A 16,773-nucleotide genomic window follows, 5' to 3' on the forward strand; every position below is an offset into this window, starting at 1 on the left:
TTCACTGATTGCTGACGATATTCCTTAACCTGCGTAGGTAAAAGAAAAATTCTGGCAGTCCAAATCCTTGGCCCAAACCATCAGTGCTCAGATGTTCACTTCTTACTTCAAAGAACTTGGTTAAATCATAGTCTTATTCAAAATACATTAATTTAAATGAGTTTTTAATCACTGAGTTTCTTCTTGAGGTTTTATTTCTTTCATTGCTTTCAGTAAAATTTAAGAAAGCAACTGGGTGATGCTAACTTAGTCTGTGTCTCTAACTTGACTGTTCAGTATCTGGACTTTCATTCACTCAGTAGAATCTGTCTTTGTGTTCTGTGCCATTTTAAGTCTCTTTGGCAGGAAATTGTATAGTGAGGAGAAACATGGGTATCATGAGACTTCTTTTGCCAAAAGATTATGCGTTACCCTGGTACCTCTAAGTCCAAAGACTTTAACATAATAACAGAAACGTCATTCCCATTATCATGTTGATAAGAATGGCACTCAGATGACTCCAAGCTATTCACATTTGAGGCATTTTTCTCAGAGTATTTTTTTTTTTTTCACTCAAAGTTAAAACAAATGCCAGGATAAATATTCACTTTCTTACTTTTCAGAAGAGGATTTATATTACTATAGACAATTTTTGAAGAAAAATGCTTTTAATTTCAAGTGGTCTTATAATCTGCTGTTAGTTATCTTAGTTATGATTTTCTGTTTAATATAAAAACATTTTGTCTTTAGGCTATCAGGTCTCAGGGTGATGGATGTGTTTCAAAGTAAAACAGAACAAAAACCGTGCATTCTCTAAGTAATCATTAAGTTCTAATTTATGAAGAGAAGATTAAAAACTAAAGGGTGATATGACACTCAGATTAAATAAATGAGAACTAAAAAATAAATTATAAGTTATGCATCAGCATCCTCAGAGATATTTCAAGCATTTAGCTTTGAAGTACTAAGGACATGCAAAGGCAACATTGCAATGGGTTTAATCAGAAAATTGTCACTACACGACTAGCTACAGATTCATTTTCAATAATAGTTTTGAAATTGTTCAATACAAGGTGGACAATGACGTGAGTGCTCCTTTTAGAAGGTTCTGTTCTGATTCTAATCACCATTATTTTTTATTTTCATTAGCAAATCTAGATGCAGCAGAAGCCCTCCATTACCCACAGTTTCCCTTTCTGCAGTTTCAGTTACTCACAGTCAGCTGTGGTCTGAGAATGTTAGATGAGAAACTCTAGAAAAAATAATTTATCAGTTTTAAATTGTATACCAGTTTGAATACTGTGATGAAATCTCACACCATCCTGTTAACAACATACTTTCATCACAGTATAAGGTTATAATTGATCTATTTCATTGTTGTTGTTGTTAATTTCCCACTGTGCCTAATGTATAAATTAAATTTTGTCATAGACATGTATGTATAGGACCAAATATAGTGTATATGGAGTTCAGTATTACCAAGGTTTCAGGCATCCATTGGGGATCTTAGAACATATCTTTCATGGATAAGGAGGACTACTGTAAAATGGAAAGTGTATCCATCAACCTCACAGAGAACTGTACCCTGGCAAAAGTTGTTTACATATTAAATAACTAAGAAAATGGTCACAAATTGTCAGGAAACAACGTAAAGAACCACACCTTTTTAAGCATCTCCTGATTTGATGACATATTCACAGAGTAAAGACAATATGCAGAGATGTTTTACAGCGTAGGAATAGGAGTCAGACAGAATCGACTTCCATTCCAGGCTCTGCATATTGCTGGCTTTGTGAGGCTAAGCAAATTGCTCAGTTCCTTATAGCCTCAGTTCCTCATTGTGAAGTGAGATAAAAATGCCCATCTCAGAGAATGAATTTGTAGCACAATGCCTGGCAAATAGTAGGTAATCATGAAATGTAGCTTCTATTAACAGCAGTGAAAACAACTATCACCTTAACATCAGTCCTTTAGGATGGAATGTTCCAAGGGAAGGATTTAAGGTTATACTGGCCAGAAGGATTTTCAAGTCATTAACAGGGAGAAAATGTAAACACTGGGAGAATTACTCAGTAATATTCAGAAGGCAGGATACTCCACTAGGAAATTCAATTATATCAACTCCACGAATGTGTGTTGAGTGCCCACTATTCACTATGTACAGCTCTAGGTCCAAGAGATTTAAAGATGAATAAAACAGGAACATTGTTCCCATGAGGTTTATAATCTGATGAGGGAGATAGACTCTCAAACATATTAATCCCCTTAAAGGAATTTCAAAGAAAGGGTGACAACCGCTTAACCTGGGTTGGTCAGGGAAAGCTTTGAAGAATGGGTAATACTGAAATACAAGCTGGGGTTATTTACTAGTGTACAAAAGCTTTTTATCACCAATCTCTGTCAACCGCTTCTCCCTCTGCTCCATACATAAGATGACATCCAAGAGCTACTTTCAAATTTCCCGGTCTTTCCGAGAGCTTACAATGTACCTTTTCACTATCAAAATTAATGAAGGAACAAAAAGATACTTTTATTTACTGTCAGGTATTATCTACCACTCTGTTCCAGTTAATAAATGTGAGGACAAAAGCAGGATGCTATCTAAAGTTACTTTTATCAAGGGAGATTCCAGACCTTGTACTTACCATGGGAAGCCTAGAGGACAAGGACTATGCTTACCCTCCATCATCTCTTGATATTATTGTCAAAAAATAATTTGCGCAAACCACAGCCATAACTCACACAATGGTTTCTACTCTATCCATTGTACAATATTGGAATGTATCTAAAAGTAATATAACATAGAAGGAGGCAAGTCAACTACTTGTCATAACCTTAATGAAGCAGTTCACTTGGTTGGAATCAATAATTCACAGAGAAGTAGAAAACACAGTTATCAAGGGAGGATAATAAAGAACTTTTGACAGAATAAATTTACTTTTGTTAGTCTTAACATGCTGCTTTGTCAAACATGATCAAATTTCCAATGCAAAAGATCAAGCATGTCAATGTATAATTTTGGACTATTTATTTTAAACTGTAGGTTATATTAAATTAAAATGTTTAAAATTTATTCTTCTTTAGTACATAATCCCACATTCTCACTCAGATTCTAAAAACATCAAACAATCACAAAAATGCTACTAAAATCTTCAGCAAGGGAGAAGTTTTGACATAGACTTGAAAAAACACATCTTTCCCTTTACATATATTTTCAATTACACAATGTTAGATTCATAGTTTAGGTTTTGTTACAAAAGTGATACAGAGCATCTTTACAAAGGTACTGAAAAGCACCGTCTGGTTGTGTTCAAATCTTAAAAGTTTTTTAACTTGTTAATAATAAACTTTGTTCTCAGAAGAAGTATACTAGAAATATCCTGATTTGGGGTTATAATTAAAAATGAAAACAAAACAGCCTTTCTAAAAAGAAATAAAATTCTTAACTAAAACTTGGATAGCTGAGGATGAAAATGAAAATGCTGCCATGTGAAGATACATGGAAGGCTTGGAATTTGGATATCACTGACCATCTGGTTATATTACCTCTTTCATGTTTACATGGATGGAGTTGGAACATATTCTTCTTAGTAAAGTATCTCAAGAATGGAAGAAAAAGTATCCAATGTACTCAGCCCTACTATGAAACTAATTTATGGCTTTCACATGAAAGCTATAACCCAGTTACAACCTAAGAATGGGGGGAAGGGGGAAAGGGAGGGGAGGGAGAGGGGAGGATGGGCAGAGGGAGAGTGATTGGTGGGATTACACCTATGGTGCATCTTAGAAGGGTATATGCGAAACTTAGTAAATGTAGAATGTAAATGTCTTAACACAATAACTAAGAAAATATCAGGAAAGCTATGTTAACCAGTGTGATGAAAATGTGTCAAACGGTCTATAAAACCAGTGTATGGTGCCCCATGATCGCATTAATGTACACAGCTATGATTTAATAATAAAAAAAATAGAAATTTTACAATACCAAAATATTCATTAAAATCCTCAAGATATGATTGCAAGAGGGACGTTGCCTAACAATTGCAATCAAGGTAACCTGGCTTATTGTACCCTCAATGAATCCCCAACAATAAAAAAAAAAAAAAAAGTATCTCAAAAAAAAAAAAAAAAAAATTGGGGAACTATGAGAGAAGAAAAAAAAAGTCCTAAAAGGAGTTCCTAACAGCTGATATGCCTGTGTCCCCTTATGATGCGGATTATGTCAGTTTCCACTGGTGACAACATGCCAATACACAAGTTTGGTGACACACAAATGTTCAGTACACTCAATTAGAATCACAAGAATTATCATTCAATGAGCATTTTTCCATTAAGCTAGGGCAATAATAATACTTCAATAAATACCACCCTTTATTCCTACATCTGAGAAATCTGAGGCTCAGAAATTAAATTACTTGCCCACATCGTATTTCTAGAGATTGTTAGAGCAGGAATTAAAATCCAGGTCTGTCTGCCTCCATATCCAGTTTTTTTTTTTCCTCAACAGCACACTGCCTCCCTGGATACATCATGGTATTTGTTTGTCCTTTTCAGTTTCCTTAAGCATGACTGCAACATCTGGTGTAATTAATACCCACCATTATCCAGCTGCATTTAACCAGTTCAAAGCTCTCCATTCCACCCCATTACCTCAAAGACTACTTCTGAAAGTTGGAGAAAACGTTTCAGAAATAATGTTATAATGAATAACAACAACAATAGCAACAAAAACACCACTTGGGACCTCTCATTGGCTCACATTTTCCTTTTCTCCATTGGAAGTTGATTATCAAACAGAAATTTGTCTTTTTGGTAGTAAATTTTGTGTGTCAACTAGACCGGCCTAAGGGATGCCCAGATAGCTTGATAAAACATTATTTCTCCTTGCATCTGTAAAGGTGGTTCAGGTAAAAAATAGCATTCAAATGGTTAGAGTAAGTAAAAACAAATGTGGGCAGGCATTATCCAATCAATTCAGGGTCTACATAGAACAAAAAGGCATAGGAAGAATGAATTCTCACTCTCTCATCTTGAGCTCTGATATCCATTTTTTTTCCTGCTCTTAAACATCATAGCTCCTGGTTTTTGAGCCTTTGGATTCCAGAACTTATACTAGCATCACTTCCTCTTTTTAGTTCATAGGCCTTTGGAGTCACACATACATACAATATGCATGTATCCTATTGGTTCTGTTGCTCTAAAAAATACTAATTTACTATTGTTAATGTACTATTTTTTTTAACTCTTTTGCAATTCAGACACAAAGGCCTTTTTACTTTCAGCTTCTATCCTCCTATCTCTTTCCCTGTCTTCAAGAATGGTCACTGTCAGTCTGCTCCATCTTCACTCTTTCCAAGGACATCAGCTCATCTTGGCTGATACTGCTTTCATCTAAATCACCTGCCATTACTGTGTTCAGTGGGGAGGCAGAAGTGATAAACAACTAATACGTATCATCTAGACCTTCAGTTTTTATCCACTGACCTAGCACCTTGAGCACAGCTGAAAAGCTTCTGAAGCAGGTCTGGGCTGAATTTGTGAAAGACCAACACAATGGAATTTTAATGTCTTCCATGCTAGAGGGAAGGAAGGGTGCATATATCTTGTATTTTCTATCTTCTGCTTAATGATCTCAATTTAAATTCAAAAGTTTTCAGGAGAAAATCACTGGACACACTAAAAAATCTTATATTGAACCCATAAATATTTAGACCTTTATTTTAGTGTCTAACTGTCATGGCTTATCACTGATAAAGGTGCAAGGAAATATAAAGGCATAATACTAATCTCCACAGTCATTTAAAATGGCAAGGTAAAGTCTACAATGTGTGAAATCTAAGCTCAATTAAGCAGTAAAGAGAACAAATGCTGTCAAATCTACTAAGCGAAGAGTATAAATGTCTTAACACAATAATTAGGAAAGTGTGGTGAAGGCTATGTTAACCACTTTGTTGTATTTCATATTGCATATAAAACCAGCACATTGTACCCCATAAATGCATTATTGTACATAGTTACAATTTAATAAAAAAACAAAAGCAAAAACAAAAAGAGAGAACAATGCTGTAAGAATACATTAGATGGCAGTAGTACTAACGGCTAAAGAAATCTGTGAAGGTTTCATGGTGAGGTTGAGACTTAAACCGGGCCTTAAAGCAAAAAGAAAGCAGATGGGTAGTTTAAGATTAATTGGTCAATATTATAATTAACAACCATTACTGTACAAAATAGATATCACTGTAGACAAGGAGAGGAAATGAAGGGACTAAAAGTCAGATGTTGGGGAGAATCATTCAACACTATCACTGTTAGGACATATTAGGGCACATACAGATAATATGATAGTGATAATATCTCACATTGATTGGAGCTGACCGTACAATGGGCCCTGTGCTACCTAATTTAATTATTCGCAACTCCATAATTTAAGATCATTATTGTCCTTTTTTAGAGGTAAATAATATATAGCTTTGAGAAGTTAAATAACATTCCAAGAACAAAGAATGTGTGAACCCTGGAAACAATATTGAAAGACCATAAAGCAGTAGTGGAGAGCAAGATGGCGGTTGAGTAACAGATTCCTTGCATCTGGGCACCGTGAGTCTGGGGAGATAAGACTCCAGGCATCTCTGGCTGGTGGGATCTGCCTATAATCATCCCTTTGAGGATACAGGGAGTCAGTGAGAGACTTCTGGACCCCAAGAGGAGGACAAAAACAGTGGAAAACTGGCAAGTAATTGCGTGTGTTTGATTGGTCTAATCCCGTGGACAGCTGTAAGTGCAGTAGCAGTGAGACTGCAAACCGGAAAGGCCTTACCTGTGAACTGTTTGGTGTTTTTGAACTTGGCACTCAGTTGAACTGCCTTGGGGAGAGCTTCAGTGGGAGTGTGGAGAACCTTGGGCGTTGCCTGGTACCCCAGACTGACCCCAGACGGAGCTAATAGTGTTTGGCTGAGGGCTGCAGGGAGCCATTGTGAGAAAACTGCCCCAACAAGGACCGCCTAGGGGTTGCAGAGCAAGGATCGGGTGGGAACTGGTAACATAGTGACTGAGCAGCCTAAAGATGGGGTCTGAGCCACCTTATAGCCCTAACCCTCAGGGGCAGACTGAGACCAATTTTGGCACACTGGGTAAGTGGATAGCCACTTCAGCAATGATTCCAGCGACAAACACTTTCCTGGGAAAGCTTCTGCTTAGCAAGTTTAGAAACTCAAAGTGCCTTTTAAGAGGGCTAAAGAGAGACTTAGGGTGTCTACCCTGTCAGGTTTGAGAAACCAGCAGAGGACTCCAGTCGTATCAACATTGTAATTAACATCTCATACCCTAGAAGACCACCTATTGCTCAGACAATATTCAACAAGATATATATACTGCTTTGTTTTTTGTTGTTTTTTATTTTGTTTTTTTTTGTTGTTGTTGTTGTTTGTCTTTTGTTTATTTTGATGTTGCTGTTGTAGTTTTGTTTTTTAATTTCAACCTTTTCCATACAGATTTCTTCTTTTCTTTCTCCAGTTTTCTAGTATAAGTACAATTTCCCATTGCTGCCTTTTCCAATAACTAGAACTTCATTTTTGCTAGTGTTTCTACCACTATTATTTGGATTTTCACCCAATTTTATTTTTATTTTATTTTTTTCATCCAATTTTATAACGTAAAGTTTTCTGTTTGCTTGTTTTGGTTTGATTTATAGCATTTTTCTCTTTCCTCTCTACTTGGTGGAGGTGGGGTACTGTGTCTGATCAGGTTAGAAAAGAGTTGCTTACCTCAAGGGAACCACCCAACCGGGCACCCCCAGAGGTTGGGATATTTTAAGGTTGTGTCAAAGTACTCTACTGTAAACCTATATTGATCTGTCTCCCTCTTTCTGTGCCTCTCTTCTTTTTGTCAATATTCCTTTTACCCACCCCCTCTCCTTTCTCCATTTTTTTTTTTCGTTCTTTCCTTCTTTCTTTCATCCCTTTTCTCATTCCTCTGGTCCTATACCAAAAGAACTAATTGAAACATTAGTCCACAGACACAGGAACATAAAGAGCAAGAGGAAGTGAAAGGAAAATTAGGGCAAGGAAACAGATAAAAGAAATCAATCATGAGGAAGAATCAGCAGAAAACTATAGGCAACATGAAGAACCAGTCCAGAACAACCCCGCCAAGGGACCGTGAGGTAGCTACTGCAGAGGATTCCACCTATAAACAAATGTTAGGAATGACAGAAAGGGAATTTAGAATATACATGATGAAAACAATGAAAGAAATGATGGAAACAATGAAGGAAACTGCTAATAAAGAGGAAAATAACCAAAAGGAAATCCAAAAACAGAATCAAATAAGAGATGAACGATATGAAGAATATAGAAAGGATATAGCAGAGCTGAAGGAACAGAAGCAGTCAATTAGGGAACTCAAAGATGCAATGGAAAGTATCAGCAACAGGTTAGACCATGCAGAAGAAAGAATTTCAGAAGTAGAAGACAAAGTCCTTGAGATAACTCAGATAGTAAAAAGGCAGAAAAGAAGAGAGAGAAAGCAGAACGTTCACTGTCAGAATTATGGGATTTTATGAAGTGTTCCAACATACAAGTTATAGGAATCCCACAAGGGGCAAAAGAATGCCCCAGAAGAATGGAAGCCATACTAGAGAATATTATAAAAGAAAATTTCCCAAATATCACCAAAGATTCTGACACACTGCTTTCAGAGTGATATCGGACCCCAGGTCACCTCAACTCTAACCAAGCTTCTCAAAGACACATTGTGATGACAATGTCCAAAGTCAAGACAAAAGAAAAGATTCTACAACCTGCCAGAAGTAAGCACCAGTTGACCTACAGGGGCAAATCCATCAGAGTGACTGCAGACTTCTCTAATGAAACTTTCCAAGCAAGAAGACAATGGTCATCTACCTTTAATCTACTTAAACAGAACAATTTCCAGTCCTGAATTCTGTACCCTGCTAAACTAAGCTTTAAAATTGACGGAGAAATCAAATCATTTACAGATATACAAACATTGAGGAAATTCGCCACAACAAGACCAGCTCTACAGGAAATACTTCAACCTGTTCTACACACTGACCATCACAATGGATCAGCAGCAAAGTAAAAACTCAAAAATTAAAGGACAGAGCCTGACCTCCACACTGATGCAAAAGACAAAACTAAGCAATGGACCCTCACAAAATAAGATGAATAGAATACTACCACACTTATCAATTATTTCAATAAATGTTAATGGCTTGAATTCCCCACTGAAGAGACACAGATTGGCTGACTGGATTAAAAAACACAAGCCATCCATTTGCTGTCTGCAAGAAACACCCCTGGCTTCAAAAGACAAATTCAAGCTCTGAGTCAAGGGTTGGAAGACAATTTTTCAGACAAATGGAATTCAGAAGAAAAGAGGAGTTGCATCTTATTTTCAGATACATGTGGATTTAAAGCAACTAAAGTCAAAAAAGACAAAGATGGTCACTTTATATTGGTCAAGGGAAAAATAAAACAAGAAGATGTTTCAATTCTAAATATTTATGCTCCCAATTTAAATGCTCCCAGATTCTTGAAACAGACCTTACTCAGTCTGAGCAATATGATACCGATAATACCATCATAACAGGGGACTTCAACAGTCCTCTTACAGAGCTGGACAGATCCTCTAAACAGAAATTAAACAAAGATAGAAGAAATTTAAATGAGACCCTAGAACAACTATGCTTGATAGACACATATAGAACACTCCATCCCAAAGATAAAGAATACACATTCTTATCATCACCCCATGGAACATTCTCCAAAATTGATCATATCCTGGGACATAAAACAAATATCAACAGAATCAAAAGAATTGAAATCTTACCTTGTATCTTCTCAGACCATAAGGCACTAAGGGTGGAACTCAACTAACAAAAAAGTTCGACTCCACACAAAGACATGGAAATTAAACATGAATAACATTGAATAACAGATGGGTGCAGGAAGAAATACAACAGGAAATTATTAACTTCCTTGAGCACAACAACAATGAAGACACAAGCTACCAAAACCTGTGGGATACTGCCAAAGCAGTTTTGAGAGGAAAATTTAACGCTTTAGATGCCTACATTTGAAAAACAGAAAGAGAGTGCATCAACAAACTCACAAGCCATCTTATGGAGTTGGAAAAAGAAGAACAATCTAAGTGTAATGTCAGTAGAAGAAAAGAAATCTCCAATTCAAATCAGAGATCAATGAAATTGAAAACAAAAGAATCATTCAGAAAATTAATGAAACAATGAGTTGGTTTTTTGAAAAAATTAATAAAATAGATAAACCATTGGACAGACTAATGAGAAATAGAAAAGTAAAATCTCTAGTAACCTCAATCAGAAATGATAAAGGGGAAATAACAACTGATCCCACAGAGATACAAGAGATCATCTCTGAATACTACCAGAAACTCTATGCCCAGAAATTTGACAATGTGAAGGAAATGGATCAATATTTGGAATCACATCCTCTCCCTAGATTTAGCCAGGAAGAAATAGAGCTCCTGAACAGACCAATATCGAGCACTGAGATTAAAGAAATAATAAAAAAGCTTCCAACCAAAAAATGCCCTGGTCCAGATGGCTTCACTCCAGAATTCTATCAAACCTTTAACGAAGAACTTATTCCTGTATTGCAGAAATTATTCCAAAAAATCAAGGAAGAAGGAATCTTTCCCAACACATTCTATGAAGCAAACATCACCCTGATACGAAAACCAGGAAAAGACCCAACCAAAAAGGCGAATATCAGACCAATCTCACTCATGAATATAGATGCAAAAATTCGCAACAAAATCCTAGCCAATAGATTACACCTTATCATCAAAAAAGTCATTCATCATGATCAAGTAGGCTTCATCCCAGAAATGCAAGGCTGGTTTAACATACGCAAGTCCATAAACGTTATCCACCATATTAACAGAGGCAAAAATAAAGATCACATGATCCTCTCAATAAATGCAGAAAAAGCATTTGATAAAATCCAGCATCCATTTCTAATGAGAACACTGAAGAGTATAGGCATAGGTTGCACATTTCTAAAACTGATTGAAGTTTCTATGACAAACCCACAGCTAATATTTTACTCAATGGAGTAAAACTGAGAGCTTTTCCTCTTAGAACTGGAATCAGACAAGGTTGTCCTCTGTCATTTTTACTTTTCAACATAGTGCTGGAAGTTCTAGCCAATACAAGTAGGCAAGACAAGGAAATGAGGGGAATCCAAATGGGAGCAGAGGAGGTCAAACTCTCCCTCTTTGCTGATGACATGATCTTATACTTAGAGAATCCCAAAGACTCAACCATAAGACTCCTAGAAGTCATCAAAAAATACAGTAATGTTTCAGGATATAAAATCAATGTCCACAAGTCTGTAGCCTTTGTATACGCCAATAACAGTGAAGATGAGAAGCTAATTAAGGACACAACTCCCTTCACCATAGTTTCAAAGAAAATGAAATACCTAGGAATATACCTAACAAAGGAGGTGAAGGACCTCTATAAAGAAAATTATGAAATCCTCAGAAAGGAGTAGCAGAGGATTTTAACAAATGGAAGAACACACCATGCTCATGGATGGGCAGAATCAACATTGTTAAAATGTCTATACTTCCTAAAGCAATCTACCTATTCAATGCCATTCCTATCAAAATACCAACATTGTACTTTCAAGATTTGGAAAAAATGATTCTGCGTTTTGTATGGAACCGGAAAAAACCCCATATAGCTAAGGCAGTTCTTAGTAATAAAAATAAAGCTGGGGGCATCAGCATACCAGATTTTAGTCTGTACTACAAAGCCATAGTGGTCAAGACAGCATGGTACTGACACAAAAAATAGAGACATAGACACTTGAAATCGAATAGAAAACCAAGAAATGAAACTAACATCTCAGAACCACCTAATCTTCAATAAACCAAACAAAAACATACCTTGGGGAAAAGACTACCTATTCAATAAACGGTGTTGGGAGAACTGGATATCCACATGTAAAAGACTGAAACTGGACCCACACCTTTCCCCACTCACAAAAATTGATTCAAGATGGATAAAGGATTTAAATTTAAGGAATGAAACAATAAAAATCCTCAAAGAAAGCATAGGAAAAACACTGGAAGACATTAGCCTGGGGAAAGACTTCATGAAGAAGACTGCCATGGCAATTGTAATAACAGTAAAAATAAACAAATGGGACTTCATTAAACTGAAAAGCTTCTGTACAGCTAAGGAGACAACAACCAAAGCAAAGAGACAACTACACAATGGGAAAGGATATTTGCGTATTTTGAATCAGACAAAAGCTTGATAACTAGGATCTATAGAGAACTGAAATTAATCCACACGAAAAAAGCCAATAATCCCATATATCAATGGGCAAGAGACATGAATAAAACCTTCTGTAAAGAAGACAGACGAATGGCTAACAAACATATGAAAAAATGTTCATCATCCCTATCTATTAGAGAAATGCAAATCAAAACCACCCTGAGATACCATCTAACCCCAGTGAGAATGGCCCACATCACAAAATCTCAAAACTGCAGATGCTGGCGTGGATGTGGAGAGAAGGGAACACTTTTACACTGCTGGTGGGACTACAAGCTAGTACAACCTTTCTGGAAGGAAGTATGGAGAAACCTCAAAGCACTCAAGCTAGACCTCCCATTTGATCCTGCAATCCCATAACTGGGCATCTATCCAGAAGAAAAAAAAATCCTTTTATCATAAGGACACTTGTACTAGACTGTTTATTGCAGTTCAATTTACAATCGCCAAAATGTGGAAACAGCCCAAATGCCCACCAACCCAGGAATGGATTAACAAGCTATGGTATATGTATACCATGGAATACTATTCAGCCATTCAATAAAATGGAGTCTTTACATCCTTCGTATTAACCTGGATGGAAGTGGAAGACATTATTGTTAATAAAGCATCACAAGAATAGAGAAGCATGAATCCTATGTACTCAATTTTGATATAAGGACAGTTAATGACAATTAAGGTCATGGGGGGAGGTAAGGAAAAACAGAGAGAGGGAAGGAGGGAGGGGGGTGGGGCCTTGGTGTGTGCCACACTTTCTGGGGGCAAGACATGATTGCAAGAGGGACTTTACCTAACAATTGCAATCAGTGTAACCTGGCTTATTTTACCCTCAATGAATCCCCAACAATAAAAAAAAAGAAAAAAAGAAAGACCATAAACCAGAGGTGTCCAACCTTTTTTCTCCGCTGTGCTATACCAGAAAAAGAAGAGTTGTCTTGGGTTACATATTAAATATGCAAACACTAATGAAAGCTGATGAGTAAAAAAAAGGTTCATGCATAAATTTTGTGACATCCGCCACCACAGATAGCAAAAATATACTCATATAATCCACATGCCGCTTGCGGGCCACAGGTTCAGTTCACATCTTCTAAGGCAAAGCCCTTGTTACTCATGATTCTGTGGGTTATTTGGGATGCTTGAGGGGTGGTGTGTATATCTATCTCCTTTGTTGTGGTACATCCATCCTTGACTCAGGAATAGATCTAGACACCTACGTAAGCCTACTGCTTGCCAAGACACAAGGCAGATGAAGGAGGTAGAATATCACTTTGGTTCTCTCAGACAGTAGGTCTAATGTGGCCCTACATTTACCATTATAGGTTTGAAATACCTCATAATGGAATAATTAATAATTCGACAAAGAAATACATAATGTCCACACCAAAGTAGAATGAACAAAGACATTAAGTAGATACCTGTCATTTCAGGTCAAATTTCATTCACAAACTAGTTAATTGAAAATTTATGAAACCCTTTTTGTTTTGTACATGAATATGGCAAAATATTAACAATTAGGGGATGAATTGAAGGGTCTAGAGGATTGATTCAAATATTCTTACAGTTTACTTTTATCTAAGCTTATTTTTTAATAAAAATTAATAAAACTATATTTTCAGTGCTTCCTAGGATATTAGAAATGTGGTTAAGAAGTTGTGGACATATGAGCACAATAACTGGTAGTTTCTTTCTCTTTTGTTTCATAAAAAGTACAGAAGTTCCAAGTTACCTCTCAGGCATCAGGAAAATGATTAATTATACTGTAGAGCATTCAAGTCCTCCAGAATACTGCATTTGGGGAACACTGATTAGTCATATTCTTATAAAATTTGGAAATTGCCATTTTTAACTGTTTGAAGAAAAAAGTCACATTGCCAATTCTGAAAGTCACACTGTGCCATATCTGCCACAATAACTATGTTTCCTCCCTGGAAGAGATGGAACAGATGGAACCTGTTCATCTCTTCTTCCTTACCCCCATTTCTCCCCAAGTCCTGAATATGCCTGAGAAGGCATGCCATTATGGATTTTCCTGCAGAGTCTAGAGTTTTCCCACCCCCACTCCAATCAAGTCATTGGTAGGAAAAGGCAATGACAGCCAAATCTTGACAGATCATCCCTACCACAGTTTTACTGTGACCCCACAAGGGCATTGCTAAAGGTCAGACTTAGAGATGTCTGTCTTTTTGCTCTGAGCTGCAGACTGAGTGAGAGGGTCACAGGCATGCTCAATGGGCAGTACACTGGCTTGTCTTCAGAGGCTAGTGTACATAGTCCATCATGCTCACAAATACTCTGCACATATCACGCTGGGACACTGCTCCTTCTGAGATGTTGTTTGCTAAACCACAAGATCATGCCTCTTTCCTTATTACAATTCCTCACTCAGGTTCTCAAAAAGCACAGGTGCTTCAAACTCTGCATAATATAGTTATTTTATAGTTATTTTAGCTACATAGCAGGAATATACATCTTAGATTACCTATTGGCATTCTACCTGTACTTTTACACACCAGCATTTCCCTAGCAGCTTTAAATATATCATATCTAGAAAATAAGCATGTGGCACAACTCAACCCCAATAAGATGTCCCCCAGGCATATCATAGTTAACTTCACTAAAGTTAATATGAAGGAGAAAAATCCTCAAAGCTGCCAGGAGAAAGAAAACCATTACCTTCAAAGGCAAGAATATTAGAATGACTGCAGATCTCTCTGCTGAAACTTTTCAAGCCAGAAGAGGGTGGTCACCGACTTTTAATCTCCTAAACCAAAATAACTTTCAACCCCGGATCTTGTATCCAGCTAAACTCAGTTTCATTTATGATGGAGAAATTAAATACTTTAATGACATTCATATGTTGAAGAAATTTGCCATAACCAAACCAGCTCTTCAGGATATTCTCAGACCTATCCTCCATAATGACCAACCCAATTCTATACCACAAAAGTAAACTCACTCAGAAACTTCAGATCAAAGTCCAATTTCCACACTGGTGAAAGGATTAAAAATGCCCACTGGACTTTTGAAAAACTCGATATACAAAACTTCACCAGACTTATCAATATTCTCCAATAATGTGAACAGCTTAAACTGTCCTCTAAAGAGGCATAGGTTAGCTGACTGGATACAAAAACTCAGGCCAGATAATTGTTGCATACAAGAGTCACATCTTAACTTAAAAGACAAATACAGACTCAGGGTGAAAGGATGGTCGTCCATATTTCAGGCAAATAGTAATCAGAAAAAAGCAGGTGTTGCAATTTTATTTGCAGATACAATAGGCTTTAAACCAACAAAAGTAAGGAAGGATAAGAATGGTCACTTCATATTTGTTAAGGGTAATACTCAATATGATGAGATCTCAATTATTAATATCTATGCACCCAACCAGAATGCACCTCAATTTATAAGAGAAACTCTGACAGACATGAGCAACTTGACTTCCTCCAGCTCCATAATCGTCAGAGGTTTCAACACTCCTTTGGCGGTGTTGAATCGATCCTCCAACAAGAAGCTGAGCAAAGAAATCTTAGATTTAAACCTAACCATCCAGCATTTGGATTTAGCAGACATCTACAGAACATTTCATCCCAATAAAACTGAATACACATACTTTTCATCAGCCCATGGAACTTACTCCAAATCGATCACATCTTAGGTCACAAGTCTAACCTCAGTAAATTTAAAGGAATAGAAATTATTCCATGCATCTTCTCGGACCACCATGGAATGAAACTTGAGCTGAGTAACAACAGGAATCTGCATACTCATACAAAAACATGGAAGTTAAATAACCTTATGCTGAATGATAGCTGGGTCAGAGATGAGATTAAGAAAGAAATCACCAATTTTTTGGAACAAAACAACAATGAAGACACGAACTATCAGAACCTCTGGGACACCACAAAGGCAATTCTAAGAGGGAAATTTATAGCACTGCAAGCCTTCCTCAAGAGAACAGAAAGAGAGGAAGTTAACAACTTAATGGGACATCTCAAGCAACTGGAAAAGGAAGAACATTCCAACCCCAAACCCAGTAGAAGAAAAGAAAAACCAAAATTAGAGCAGAATTGAAAACAATTCTGAAAATTGAAAACAATTTTCAATGAAATTGAAAACAAAAGAATAATACAACAGATCAATAAATCAAAAAGCTGGTTTTTCGAAAAGCTCAATAAAATAGATAAACCTCTGGCCAACCTAATCAGGAAAAAAAGAGTAAAATCTCTAATCTCATCAATCAGAACCAACAAAGATGAAATAACAACAGACTCCTCGGAAATAAAAAAAAATCCTTAATGAATATTACAAGAAACTGTATTCTCAGAAATACGAAAATCTGAAGGAAATTGACCGATACTTGGAAGCACGTCACCTTTCAAGACTTAGCCAGAATTAAGTGGAAATGTTGAACAGGCCAATATCAAGTTCGGAAATAGCATCAACCA

At 36.7% G+C, this 16,773-nt stretch overlaps 1 protein-coding gene across 5 annotated transcripts in view; it reads right to left on the reverse strand.

Moving 5' to 3' along the window:
- DLG2 (discs large MAGUK scaffold protein 2) overlaps positions 1 to 16,773 on the reverse strand; it is a 2,435,891-nt gene that overhangs the window by 1,614,663 nt on the left and 804,455 nt on the right. The gene's annotated exons all lie outside the window — the stretch shown is intronic.

The sequence above is a fragment of the Nycticebus coucang genome, chromosome 14, assembly GCF_027406575.1.
Source record: "Nycticebus coucang isolate mNycCou1 chromosome 14, mNycCou1.pri, whole genome shotgun sequence".
Classification (NCBI taxonomy): domain Eukaryota; kingdom Metazoa; phylum Chordata; class Mammalia; order Primates; family Lorisidae; genus Nycticebus; species Nycticebus coucang.